Below are 14,798 nucleotides of genomic sequence, written 5' to 3' on the forward strand. Positions count from 1 at the left end.
AATTGCCTTGTGGCCTAAACTCTAGAGGAGTTCAATTCAATAGGATTTTTAAATCTGCATATGAATGTATTTTGAATTAAAGCAGTTTGGAAGTCCTGAAAAACCCCATAATACTTTTATATGGTTTATAACACTGCATGCAGAGTAAAACCCTTTAAAATGCACGTGATTTATGATTTAGAAGACATTTTGAGCAGTTTAGGTTTACTGTGTTATTTAACTATGGGTGCGATGGGTGTATTCACTGGGAAAAAAACTGAAATCCAGTGGATTTCCAGTGTTATTTTAACTAGGATATGCACCTCTGTGGGAATTTGGGGCCCATATAGTCATTTCCATGTGCATGTTTGTCAAAGATTGTGCCATACATACATAAACAATTATAAAATGTAGAAATTATGACTAATTCTGCTTGGATTCAAATTATAGAGAAATGCAATCTTTGTTGATATAGTAAAATGATTCATGCAGAGGTTTTAGCACAGTGGCTCAGTGCTGTTCTTCTAAAGATCAATCTGAGGCCAAATTAACCAAACAAAAGGAAAAAATAACAATACATTTATTAGCCGATACTGAAAGTGGCTTGATGTGAAATATTTCACAGTAGAGAAGCTTACAGACTAATTATTATATATGTTTTTTTATTATTATTATTATTATTATTATTATTATGTTTTCCACTGAAAGGAACCAGAAATACAGCCATTTTATTTACCATCCAAAATGACCAACGTACACACCTTTTTAAAGGTAGTGATGTGTAAAATACCTCTCCACCGTGAGGAGCTTTTAGAGGTGGACGTCTGGTTCCTATCACCACAACTTTGAACAGTTATGGTTTGGCAAGTTTCTTTAGAACGGAGCTTTTCACGCCAAACCACTCTCAACGACTCTGTTTACATCTCAAGCATGTAATATGAAGAAATCTAGAGAAAGTTTCACTTTGATGTTGTGTTGTGGCTCAGAACTGATCAGCTGTGGGTGGAAAATGTAGCTGTTTCTATTGGATACAGTAGAGAAGTGAGGGAATACCATCAGACAGGTCTATAAATGACTGTTCATCTAGTTAAATACAGTTTGACTTCATTTGCTATTATTATTAGTAGTAGTAGTAGTGGTAGTGGTGGTGGTGGTGGTAGTAGTAGTAGTAGTAGTATCATCCTAACTATGAGCAGAAGGATGTTTTAGGCAGTACAGAACGTAAAGACACAAAAAACCCAAAAAAACATTGTTTTCCAATCTTAATTCATGCTGTGCGAGTCGTTGGCTCTGTTGTTGCGTCCTGTGTGCGAGTGGGCTGGTTTTTAAACATGGCCCCTGGGCGTCCCGTCCTGTGGCCCGTCTTTTTTTTCACGCCCTTCCCTCTCGGCTCCCCCGGCGTGGAACTGCGCCTGCGCATCCTGACGCGCGGGGGGGCAGGTCCTGTCCTGGCTTGGATTGAGGGGAGTGGGGGAGTGGGGGGGTGGGGTGGGGAGTTGAATTTGATCCCTTGTCGGCGTCGCCGTGATGCCTCGGCTTTGTGATGTTGGTTTGTTTCGGGCGCCAGCCGATCACTGCCTGGGGTACGTGACATCACTCTGTTACATCACAGCGCCTTTTTACTATGTGATGCTAAGAAGCGATATGTTAGGCTGCTGTGCCGTGAGTTAATGTGAATGGAGCTGCTGAAGCGGTTCTCTTTGCACTCTGATAAAAAGCGGAATGATTGATTGTTATAGAGCGGAGTGATGTGATTATTATAGAGAGGTGTAATTCTTATAAAGCAGAGTGATTGTTATAGAGTGGAGTGATTGTTATAGAGTGGAGTGATTGTTATAGAGTGGAGTGATTGTTGTTACAGAGTGGAGTGTTTGTTATTATAAAGCAGAGTGATTGTTGTTATAGCGTGGAGTGATTGTTGTATAGAGTGAAATGATTGCTATAGAGCGGAGTGATTGTTGTTATAGCGTGGAGTGATTGTTGTATAGAGTGAAATGATTGCTATAGAGCGGAGTGATTGTTGTTATAGAGTGGAGTGATTGTTATAGAGTGGAGTGTTTGTTGTTACAGAGTGGAGTGTTTGTTGTTACAGAGTGGAGTGTTTGTTATTATAAAGCAGAGTGATTGTCGTTATAAAATGGAGTGATTGTTGTATAGAGTGAAATGATTGCTATAGAGCGGAGTGATTGTTGTTATAGAGCAGAGTGCAGTGATTGTTATATATCGGAGTGATTGTTGTTATATATCGGAGTTATTGTTGTTATAGAGCGGAGTGACTTACAGAGTGGAGTGATTGTTGTTACAGAGTGGAGTATTTGTTGTTACAGAGTGGATTGTTTGTTATTATAAAGCAGAGTGATTGTCGTTATAGAATGGAGTGATTGTTGTATAGAGTGAAATGATTGCTATAGAGTGGAGTGATTGTTGTTATATATCGGAGTGATTGTTGTTATAGAGCGGAGTGATTGTTATAGAGCAGAGTGATTGATTGTTATAGCGCGGAGTGATTGTTATAGCGCGGAGTGATTGATTGTTATAGCGCAGAGTCATTGATTGTTATAGAGCGGAGTGATTGTTATAGCGCGGAGTGATTGATTGTTATAGCGCGGAGTGATTGATTGTTATAGAGCGGAGTGATTGATTGTTATAGAGTGGAGTGAATGATTGTTATAGCGCGGAGTGATTGATTGTTATAGCGCGGAGTGATTGATTGTTATAGAGCAGAGTGATTGATTATTATAGCGCGGAGTGATTGATTGATTGTTATAGCGCGGAGTGATTGATTGTTATAGCGCGGAGTGATTGTTATAGCGCGGAGTGAGTGATTGTTATAGCGCGGAGTGAGTGATTGTTATAGCGCGGAGTGATTGATTGTTATAGAGCGGAGTGATTGTTATAGCGCGGAGTGAGTGATTGATTGTTATAGCGCGGAGTGAGTGATTGATTGTTATAGCGCGGAGTGAGTGATTGATTGTTATAGCGCGGAGTGAGTGATTGATTGTTATAGCGCGGAGTGATTGATTGTTATAGCGCGGAGTGATTGTTATAGAGCAGAGTGATTGATTGTTATAGCGCGGAGTGATTGTTATAGCGTGGAGTGAGTCATTGTTATAGCGCGGAGTGAGTGTTATAGCGCGGAGTGAGTGATTGTTATAGCGCGGAGTGATTGTTATAGAGCGGAGTGATTGATTGTTAGAGCGGAGTGATTGATTGTTATAGCGCGGAGTGATTGTTATAGCGTGGAGTGAGTGATTGTTATAGAGCGGAGTGATTGTTATAGCGTGGAGTGAGTGATTGTTATAGCGTGGAGTGAGTGATTGTTATAGCGCGGAGTGATTGTTATAGCGCGGAGTGATTGATTGTTATAGAGCGGAGTGATTGATGGTTATAGCGCGGAGTGATTGATTGTTAAAGCGCGGAGTGAGTGATTGTTATAGAGCGGAGTGATTGTTCTAGCGCGGAGTGATTGTTCTAGCGCGGAGTGAGTGATTGTTATAGAGCGGAGTGATTGATTGTTATAGCGCAGAGTGATTCTTATAGCGCGGAGTGAGTGATTGTTATAGCGCGGAGTGAGTGATTGTTATAGCGCGGAGTGAGTGATTGTTATAGCGCGGAGTGAGTTATTGTTATAGAGCGGAGTGATTGTTCTAGCGCGGAGTGATTGTTATAGCGCGGAGTGAGTGATTGTTATACAGCGGAGTGATTGATTGTTATAGCGCGGAGTGAGTGATTGTTATAGAGCGAAGTGATTGTTATAGCGCAGAGTGAGTGATTGTTATAGAGCGGAGTGAGTGATTGTTATAGAGCGGAGTGAGTGATTGTTATAGCGCGGAGTGAGTGATTGTTATAGCGCGGAGTGAGTGATTGTTATAGCGCGGAGTGAGTGATTGTTATAGCGCGGAGTGAGTGATTGTTATAGAGCGGAGTGATTGTTATAGCGCGGAGTGAGTGATTGTTATAGAGCGGAGTGATTGATTGTTATAGAGCGGAGTGATTGATTGTTATAGAGCGGAGTGATTGTTATAGCGCGGAGTGATTGTTATAGCGTGGAGTGAGTGATTGTTATAGAGCGGAGTGATTGTTATAGAGCGGAGTGATTGTTATAGCGTGGAGTGATTGATTGTTATAGCGCGGAGTGATTGATGGTTATAGCGCGGAGTGATTGATTGTTATAGAGCGGAGTGATTGATTGTTAAAGCGTGGAGTGAGTGATTGTTATAGAGTGATTGTTATAGCGCGGAGTGATTGATTGTTATAGCGCGGAGTGAGTGATTGTTATGGCGCGGAGTGAGTGATTGTTATAGAGCGGAGTGAGTGATTGTTATAGCGCGGAGTGAGTGATTGTTATAGCGCGGAGTGAGTGATTTTTATAGCGCGGAGTGAGTGATTGTTATAGCGCGGAGTGAGTGATTGTTATAGCGCGGAGTGATTGATTGTTATAGCGCGGAGTGATTGATTGTTATAGCGCGGAGTGATTGTTATAGCGTGGAGTGATTGATTGTTATAGCGCGGAGTGAGTGATTGTTATAGAGCGGAGTGAGTGATTGTTATAGAGCGGAGTGAGTGATTGTTACAGCGCGGAGTGAGTGATTGTTATAGAGCGGAGTGATTGTTATAGCGCGGAGTGAGTGATTGTTATAGCGCGGAGTGAGTGATTGTTATAGCGCGGAGTGAGTGATTGTTATAGCGCGGAGTGAGTGATTGTTATAGCGCGGAGTGATTGATTGTTATAGCTCGGAGTGATTGTTATAGCGCGGAGAGAGTGATTGTTATAGCGTGGAGTGAGTGATTGTTATAGAGCGGAGTGATTGTTATAGCGTGGAGTGAGTGATTGTTATAGCGTGGAGTGAGTGATTGTTATAGCGCGGAGTGATTGTTATAGCGCGGAGTGATTGTTATAGCGCGGAGTGATTGATTGTTATAGAGCGGAGTGATTGATGGTTATAGCGCGGAGTGATTGTTAAAGCGCGGAGTGAGTGATTGTTATAGAGCGGAGTGATTGTTCTAGCGCGGAGTGATTGTTCTAGCGCGGAGTGAGTGATTGTTATAGAGCGGAGTGATTGATTGTTATAGCGCAGAGTGATTCTTATAGCGCGGAGTGAGTGATTGTTATAGCGCGGAGTGAGTGATTGTTATAGCGCGGAGTGAGTGATTGTTATAGCGCGGAGTGAGTTATTGTTATAGAGCGGAGTGATTGTTCTAGCGCGGAGTGATTGTTATAGCGCGGAGTGAGTGATTGTTATACAGCGGAGTGATTGATTGTTATAGCGCGGAGTGAGTGATTGTTATAGAGCGAAGTGATTGTTATAGCGCAGAGTGAGTGATTGTTATAGAGCGGAGTGAGTGATTGTTATAGAGCGGAGTGAGTGATTGTTATAGCGCGGAGTGAGTGATTGTTATAGCGCGGAGTGAGTGATTGTTATAGCGCGGAGTGAGTGATTGTTATAGCGCGGAGTGAGTGATTGTTATAGAGCGGAGTGATTGTTATAGCGCGGAGTGAGTGATTGTTATAGAGCGGAGTGATTGATTGTTATAGAGCGGAGTGATTGATTGTTATAGAGCGGAGTGATTGTTATAGCGCGGAGTGATTGTTATAGCGTGGAGTGAGTGATTGTTATAGAGCGGAGTGATTGTTATAGCGTGGAGTGATTGATGGTTATAGCGCGGAGTGATTGATGGTTATAGCGCGGAGTGATTGATTGTTATAGAGCGGAGTGATTGATTGTTAAAGCGTGGAGTGAGTGATTGTTATAGAGTGATTGTTATAGCGCGGAGTGATTGATTGTTATAGCGCGGAGTGAGTGATTGTTATGGCGCGGAGTGAGTGATTGTTATAGAGCGGAGTGAGTGATTGTTATAGCGCGGAGTGAGTGATTGTTATAGCGCGGAGTGAGTGATTTTTATAGCGCGGAGTGAGTGATTGTTATAGCGCGGAGTGAGTGATTGTTATAGCGCGGAGTGATTGATTGTTATAGCGCGGAGTGATTGATTGTTATAGCGCGGAGTGATTGTTATAGCGTGGAGTGATTGATTGTTATAGCGCGGAGTGAGTGATTGTTATAGAGCGGAGTGAGTGATTGTTATAGAGCGGAGTGAGTGATTGTTACAGCGCGGAGTGAGTGATTGTTATAGAGCGGAGTGATTGTTATAGCGCGGAGTGAGTGATTGTTATAGCGCGGAGTGAGTGATTGTTATAGCGCGGAGTGAGTGATTGTTATAGCGCGGAGTGAGTGATTGTTATAGCGCGGAGTGATTGATTGTTATAGCTCGGAGTGATTGTTATAGCGCGGAGAGAGTGATTGTTATAGAGCGGAGTGAGTGATTGTTATAGAGCGGAGTGAGTGATTGTTATAGAGCGGAGTGATTGTTATAGCGCGGAGTGAGTGATTGTTATAGAGCGGAGTGATTGATTGTTATAGCGTGGAGTGAGTGATTGTTATAGCGCGGAGTGATTGTTATAGCGTGGAGTGAGTGATTGTTATAGAGCGGAGTGATTGATTGTTATAGAGCGGAGTGATTGATGGTTATAGCGCGGAGTGATTGGTTATAGCGCGGAGTGATTGATTGTTATAGAGCGGAGTGATTGATTGTTATAGCGCTGAGTGAGTGATTGTTATAGCGCGGAGTGAGTGATTGTTATAGCGCGGAGTGAGTGATTGTTATAGCGCGGCGTGAGTGATTGTTATAGAGCCGAGTGAGTGATTGTTATAGCGCGGAGTGAGTGATTGTTATAGCGCGGAGTGAGTGATTGTTATAGCGTGGAGTGAGTGATTGTTATAGCGTGGAGTGAGTGATTGTCATAGCGTGGAGTGATTGATTGTTATAGCGTGGAGTGAGTGATTGTTATAGCGTGGAGTGATTGATTGTTATAGCTCGGAGTGATTGTTATAGCGCGGAGTGAGTGATTGTTATAGAGCGGAGTGAGTGATTGTTATAGAGCGGAGTGAGTGATTGTTATAGAGCGGAGTGATTGATTGTTATAGCGTGGAGTGAGTGATTGTTACAGAGCGGAGTGAGTGATTGTTATAGCGTGGAGTGATTGATTGTTATAGCGTGGAGTGAGTGATTGTTATAGCGCGGAGTGATTGATTGTTATAGCGCGGAGTGATTGTTATAGCGCGGAGTGATTGATTGTTATAGCGCGGAGTGATTGATTGTTATAGCGCGGAGTGATTGATGGTTATAGCGTGGAGTGATTGATTGTTATAGAGCGGAGTGAGTGATTGTTATAGAGCGGAGTGATTCCAGTCTCTGACTGTCAGGCTAATGAAGCTGAAACACTAAGAGGCACCTGAAAGCTTTAACAGAGCTGGGTTGGATGTCTCTTGTTTAAGTAACGCACCACTTGCTTTTGCAGGGTGATTGGACATGACCTTGATTATTAATTTTTATGCAAATGATGCAGCTTCTTTTTTTAATTTGTCATAATCAGCATACGCAGCGCAAACACGGTGCAAACTGCTTGTAAATGTGAAGCAGCTTATCATGCAAACAATCTGTTTAAAAATGTATATATTTACTAAAGGAACCTTCGTGCAGAACCTTTACATTATATGGAGGCTCTTCCAGCTTTATCCTCTTAAAATCCCAGGCTTAATACAGGGACTACAATACAAACCACACTGTTTACAAATATGGTCCTTCACATGTTCTTTAGTAAAGAAAAATGGTCTATATAGAACCATGAAGGAATGAAAGAATGCTTTGTATGATTAAAGGGTTCTTCAGATTGATGGAGAATGTGTTGTATGTGGTTCTGAAAACTGTCTTGGTAAAGGTTTTCTGTAGCACCCAAAATGATTCTTCTGTTGTAACAATGCCCAGGTTGTAAAGATAGGAGAATCCTTTTGGTGCTATACAGAACCCTTTTCAAAAATGTTCTCCAATCAGAAGAACCCTTTTACAATGTTAAGAACCATTTCATTATCCAAGGAGTTCTTTCAGTGCAAAGGGGTTACATTGAATCACTTTCTTTACTAAAGATTCCTTAAAGAACCATCTTTTTGGTTCTTTGCTTCAAGTGTGCCGCTGAAGTTATAGGTTATAGAAGTGTGTGGTAAAATGGGTTAAATGGGTTAAAAGGGTTCTCCACACTTTCACATCTCATTTACAAAAATGATTTCATTTTATTAAAAACTACCAATCTGATCGAATCCAAAAATACAGAGCACAACTGGGGAGCGCAGTTTGAACGGAGTCTGTACGTTAAGCGCTTCGGGCTGTATTAATCGCAGGAAAGTGTGGCAGAAGAATAAGAAGTATGAGAGATAACGATAGAGTGCTTCTTCAAGCTCTCTAAAAACGTTCACTAAACGGTCCTTCATGTAACTAAAGGTGGGCATCCCTTCAAAGAACCTGTTCTGGTTCCATTTGGCACCTTCATTTTTAAGATTAAGGCTCTTTGACGCGCTGCCGGAGAGGAAGCACTTTTAGTTGCATGAGAACTTTTAATGTATGGTTCTAAAAAAAGTAGAACCATGTACACTCTTAGAAGTAGAAGAAGTAAGACTTCTTTTATTGCACCACTCCAGAGAAATTTTTGTGTGTTTTTTTGGGGTTTTTTTGGCACTTTTATTTTTATTTTTTTAAGGTTGAACCTTAAAGGGTTTTATTTTACCTTCCTTTCAGTTTTAAAATTTTTGCTTTGCCTTTTATCTGTTAATCTTTACACAGTCATTTTTATCTGTGGCAAGTTTAAAAATGTGTAAAATAGATTTGCACATCACGATAGACTAAACAAACAGCAGCACATACTTATTGACTAAATACCTACATGTTTTGAGCACCACATTATCCATGATTTCAAAACCTGAGAAGCCAGACATTCTGCCATGATGCCACTCTGTTAACGTCTGCCAGTTTTCTGCGCCCGGTCGCGCTATAATAACAGTAGTGCTAACCAGAGAAAAATTCAATTGGCTCTGGTTTGGACTAGATGATTCCAACATGAGCTCAGGCACGACGTGATGCCAAAAAAGTTGTTCTTGGAAAGCACACCAGCAGATTCGTACAGCGTCCGCTCCCTGTGAGTTCCATTCCATGCCAAAGAAGAAGGAAAGGATACTGGTAGCTTCCAGCCTTGAAACTAAAATTTGCTCCAAAACGAATATGTTTGCTCATAAAAATAGGATGGACTAAAACAGATGGTTCTTCAGAGGTTCCTTAGTAAAGAAAATGGGTATATATTCATGAACATTCAAGGAAATCTTTGCAATAAAAAGAGCTCTTTAGATGGGTGGAGAACATGTGTGAATATGATCGATCATCCTGTATAGAACTTTTTTGAAAAGGGTTCTATATAGCACCCAAAGGGTTCTCTTCTGGTCGGCACTGTACTCACAGACGAACTCTGTTGGGTGCTATATAGAACCACCTACAGCACATTCCCCATCAATCTGAACCCTAATGAATGAGTCTAATCATGCAAATGCTTCTTTGAGTGATCAAGACTTTTTGAAAGTCTTTTTTAAGACTGTAGAGCAAATACGTTTTCTATGAGCTTGTCCTTGGCTTCCACAAGACTCCTAAACATGCAATGATCATGAAGCTCTGACTCAGTCCTACCTCGGCTTTCAAAACAAGAAAAAGTCGTTCTGTTTGCTTTACAGACACTTTCTTACTTTGTTGCTCTAAATATACGCCTCCGTGCTTCTAGAGTTCCACAGTTCTTCACCATCTACACCTTCAGAACTGATGACATCGCTCAGTATGCCTGTATAGCTGATCTCAGACTACCGTTTCACATTACCTACCAAATACCAGCAAATAACAAACAAGAAAAATAGCAACACATGAAATCTGCTCTCCAGTAGGGAGTAAAATAGTCAAGCTGGTCTAGAGAAGAGTTCTAACGTGCCGGGTTGGTTAATGTTCTTTTACCAAGCAAACTAGGAGTGCTACTGTATGTTAACTAGAGTGAACTACGCCCTTTAAAAAGATGAAATGGTTCAATATAGAACCGTGAACACTCAGAGCCCTTTGCATGATGAAATGGTTCTTCAGATTGGTGGAAAAAATGCTGTAGATGCTTCTAAATATTCTGTTGTTCTACTGTTGCCAGCTTGACATCATAACCGTAGAAGAACCCTTTTTGGTGCCATTTAGAACCCTTTTCTAAAATGCCCCTATTAATGTGTTACCTTAACTTACACATTTTCTGTCAATCAGAAGAATGTTTTATGATGCAAAGAGCTATTTAATCTTGCAAAAGGGTTCTTTTGAATGTTCATGGTTCTATATACAACCACTTTCTTACTAAAGAACCGTCTTTTTTAGTGGTAAAAGAAATAGTAGTAATCTGAGTGACGATAGAAGACACTGTTATAATTTTATGGTAATTATATTAACATCAGGGAAAATCGAAGCTATACACACTTAAACATTAGGTTCTTCAAGGGTTCTTTAGTAAAGATGTTTTAAAATGGTTTTATATAGAACCATGGACCCTCAAAGACCTTTTTGCATGATTAAGCGGTTCTCTTCATTGTGAATTGGTTCTTCAGATTAATGGAGAATGCACTAGATGCTTCTAAATAGCACCTTTTTGAAAAGGGCTGTTCTATCGTTGTAAGCTTGATATCATAACGGTAGATGAACCCTTTTTGGTGCTATTTAGAACCCTTTTCAAAAATGGCTCTATACAGAACCATAAGTAACATATTTGAAGAATGCTTTATGATGCGAAGAGCCATTTAATCATGCAGTGAGTTCTTTGAGGGTTGGAGTGAATCATTTTCTTACTAAAGAACCCTTAAAGAACCGTCTTTTTAGTGGTAAAAGAACCATCTTATTACTGGTAAAATAAATAGTAGAGATACCTAGAACCATGAGCACTTAACGAAACCTTTGCATGATTGAAATGGTTCTTTGCAGCTTGAAAGGGTTCTTCAGATTGATGGACAGTGTGCTATAGATGCCTCTATATAGATATACCTTTTTGAAAAGGGTTCCATGCAGCACCAGAAAGGATTCTTATATTGTCGAGCTTGACATTATAACAGCAGAAGAACTCTTTTTAAAAATGTTCACGTGCTCCATCAATCTGAAGAACCCTTTCGTGATGCAAAGAACCCTTCAATCGTGCAAAAGGTTCTTTGCATCGGTTCTTTGCATCCTTATGGTCCTGTACAGAACTAAAGAACCCTTTAAGAACCATCTTTTTTGAGAGTGTGGGATGAAACTCTGTTTGGACATATGGTTGGAAAACCTCTACTACGGAACCTCTGTTGTGCAGATGTTCTTTAAAGGCTCTTATCACACAAAGATAGTCCAAAGTAAAAGGTTCTTCATGAAACCAAAAGTGGGTCTTTTGTGGACCGTAGGTCAAACACAAGCCCGTGGGCCAGACCAGGTCTGCAATACAATCCTGTCCGGCCTGTAAAATTATTTTAATTTTCTATTAATCTCAGCCCATTTCACAATGCCTTGCACTACAATCCCCAGCATGCACTGCAACCCCAACAACAGTCTATAGGACAGCAGTTAAATCTCAATACTATCACATAAGTCATATCACCGAACACACATGCTGAAAGCTTAATTAACTGAATACAACTTAACTTAAAACTTTAAACTCAGGATCACAGATGAGCTCCTTTACTATGTTGATCTGTAGGCCTCTGTTCATAAACATAAACCAGCCCAAACTAATTTACTATAAAATGAAATGGTGTTTGTAGAAATTCAGAAAAAAGCCGCGTCAGTCACGACTGCATATGTGGACATATTTCTATATTGTGCTCTATTTACACAAAGTTAGGTTAGTTCATCATTTAGTTGAACAGACTCTCCCAAAGTTTTACGCTGCTGCGCTGACGTTGAACCGTGTGCTGCACTGGGTCGGTATGACCAACAGGTCAAAACCAGCTCTAAACAAAGTGACCGCTGGGCCCTGATTGGTGCTCTGGCTTTGCGCTTCTTTCGTTTTGACATATTACGTTTTTATACACACAGAAACCAAAAGGAACGACAGATTTCTCAAAATGTAGGAGGAAAAAGTCAGATATTAGACTGAAATGTAGTGGAGTGAAAGGAAAAAGTCGCCCAGAACGGAGAAACTTCAGTACAGATACACCAAAAATACTAAAGTACAGAAACTAATTACATTTACTTAGTTACTGTCCACCATTGACCCTAACCCTATCCCTAACCCTGGTCCAAATCAGTCCACTGAGTTTCAACAGATAGTTTGTTAACAATTTGAACATCTCTTGATTATCTATAGGGAACTGTGGTGGAGTATCCAAATACAGTGAGATGAAGTGCTGTTTATCTGATGGTCTTAGTTGGTGTAGCAGAACTTGGAGAAAGTGAATTATCTCTCTCTCTCTCTCTCTCTCCCTCTCTCCCTCTCTCTCTCTCTCTCTCTCTCTCTCTCTCTCTCTCTCTCTAGAGAGAGAGAGAGAGAGAGAGAGTACTTAGTCATAGTTGTGATGGGAAATTAAGTAAATAAAGGGTGGTCTCTGACTTTTGCACAGTAGATCACAAAGCCTACAAGTGACCTGCTGTTTTGTGGTGGTGCCCAGTTGCCCTTTACTGTTAAAAATACAGTTTCCAAAGCGGTTCTTTGAACCACCTTTGGTGCCCTCAAGAACGTTCAATACAGTCTAAATGACTGTGGTAGTCAGCCGTGTGCTACAGATACGCCGGGTGGAGATTAGGTTAAGCAAAGCTGGAGTTTCCTTAAAGAACCATCTATTGAAGAGTTCTTTAGGGAATAAAAGGTGGTTCTTCCATGGTACGGCTCCAAATGAGCCCTTTTCCCACCTTCATTTTACTTCATGATGTGAATAAAGGGTGGTCTCTGACTTTTGCACAGTAGATCACGAGGCCCACAAAGCCTTCCTATGGCCATTTTAGTGGTGGAGTTTGACACCCGTTTTCTATGGCATCACTCCACAGAACCTTTTTTGGGCATGTTTTGAAGGCTTTTAGTTCACCTTAAGAAAAGTCATTTGGTTTTTAGGGTTGACATTTGCGAAGTTAAGAATGGCTGTGATCTTCCACCTGCAAAAACAGAAGAGCTTTGGAGTTCATACTGTCAGTGGAAGCTCCGAAAGTCGAGCACAAGTGAAGTTAGGGGAGAAAGTAAGGCAGCAAGGAGCCGTAATGTGAGCCTAACTGGTCCAGATGTCCTTTCCTCCTAAAACCTCCTTACCGTCCACGAACGTTTTCGCCCTCGCCCTGCGACAAAAGTGCGTAATTAACTTTAAGCCTTCTTTTCCTCTCCTCTCGCTCCTTTTCAGCCTCCAGGAAGCTTGCTTGGTTCGTGTTTTCAAATGTAAGGGGTGGTTTGCAGCCTAAGAAAGTGGCTTTTCCCCTTTGTGCTCGGCTGTTTCTTCACCCCCCTCCCCAACTTAAGCTTAAATACATGACAGATCAAGGGTTACCAAGGTGCTGTTGGCAAGGACTCAAAGTGACCAGACAAACCGAAGGCTCATTTCCTATGCGTGCTGGGCGACCCACACTCTTAAAAATAAAGGCGCCAAAAAGGGTGATTTGGTGCGAAGCCACAGAGGAGCCACTTTACTTTTTTAAGTGGTTCATTTAAGAGCTATTTTTGTAAATGAGATGTCTGAGGAAAAGTTAAAGCCGTCATATAATGTGAAGCTTCTATGCCTACAAGTGTACAGCCAAGCCAAGAACCATATAGGAACATTTTTTTTTTAATTATTTTTATTTTTTATTTTTAAAAGAGTGTAACGGAAGACCAAGTGTTTGCTCTTTTTTTGGTGCATCGACTTTCAGGATTTCATTCCAAAAACCAAAAAAGGAGGTGTAGTCAGCACTAACACAGTACTCTGCGAAAGATACCTCACTTCATTTATTTAATTTCCCATCAAAATGACTATGTAATACTTGTTATTTATATTTTGAGTATTGGGGGGTAAAGGGATATTTAACAGGAAATACGAGAAGTCTCAAAACCCTAAATATGTCAGGCTTTTAGTATCTAGTGTGTTCACACTTTGCCTTTATTACAGCTTCAAAGTTCAGTCTTAGAAGTTGGATGTATTTTCGGCTTCTTCTTTTCCGAGAAAACCAGATGCTTCTTTGTTTGACAAATGTTCTTTTTTGCCCGCCTCCTTTTCTCAGCGAGGCTTCTTGGCAGCTACACATCCTTTCTGACCGTTGGTGCCGAGTTGTCAGATCTGAAGCAGCTTTATTTATGGTAACACTTTATTTGGACAGTCCGCTTTAGATGCTTTGTAGAAACTTTATTTACGTTCAGGTTACATTCAACTAAATATCTATTAAGTTGACCGTCATTTTCTTTAACTCTAAATCTTTCTCTGATCCTAACCCTAATCTTAACCTCAGCTCAAAATCTAATCCTCTAGATTATCTATAGGGAACTGTGGTGGACTATCCGAATACAGTGAGACGTGCTTTTCTTTTGTCTGTCAGCAAAGTGCTGTTTATCGGATGGTGACCGTTTAGGTGGTCTAGCAGGACTTGGAGCAAGTGAAATGTATGATGCTGGTACTTTAGTCATAGTTGTGATGGGAAATGAAGTAAATAAAGGGTGGTCTCTCACTTTTGCACAGTAGATCACAAAGCCTACAAATGACCTGCTGTTTGTGGTGGTGCCCAGTTGCCCTTTACTGTTAAAAATACAGTTTCCAAAGCGGTTCTTTGAACCACCTTTGGTGCCCTCAAGAACGTTCAATACAGTCTAAATGACTGTGGTAGTCAGCCGTGTGCTACAGATACGCCGGGTGGAGATTAGGTTAAGCAGTGCTGGAGTTTCCTTAAAGAACCATCTATTGAAGAGTTCTTTAGGGAATAAAAAGTGATTGTTGGATGGTACGGCTCCAAAT

Source organism: Pygocentrus nattereri, chromosome 19 (genome assembly GCF_015220715.1).
Source record: "Pygocentrus nattereri isolate fPygNat1 chromosome 19, fPygNat1.pri, whole genome shotgun sequence".
NCBI lineage: Eukaryota > Metazoa > Chordata > Actinopteri > Characiformes > Serrasalmidae > Pygocentrus > Pygocentrus nattereri.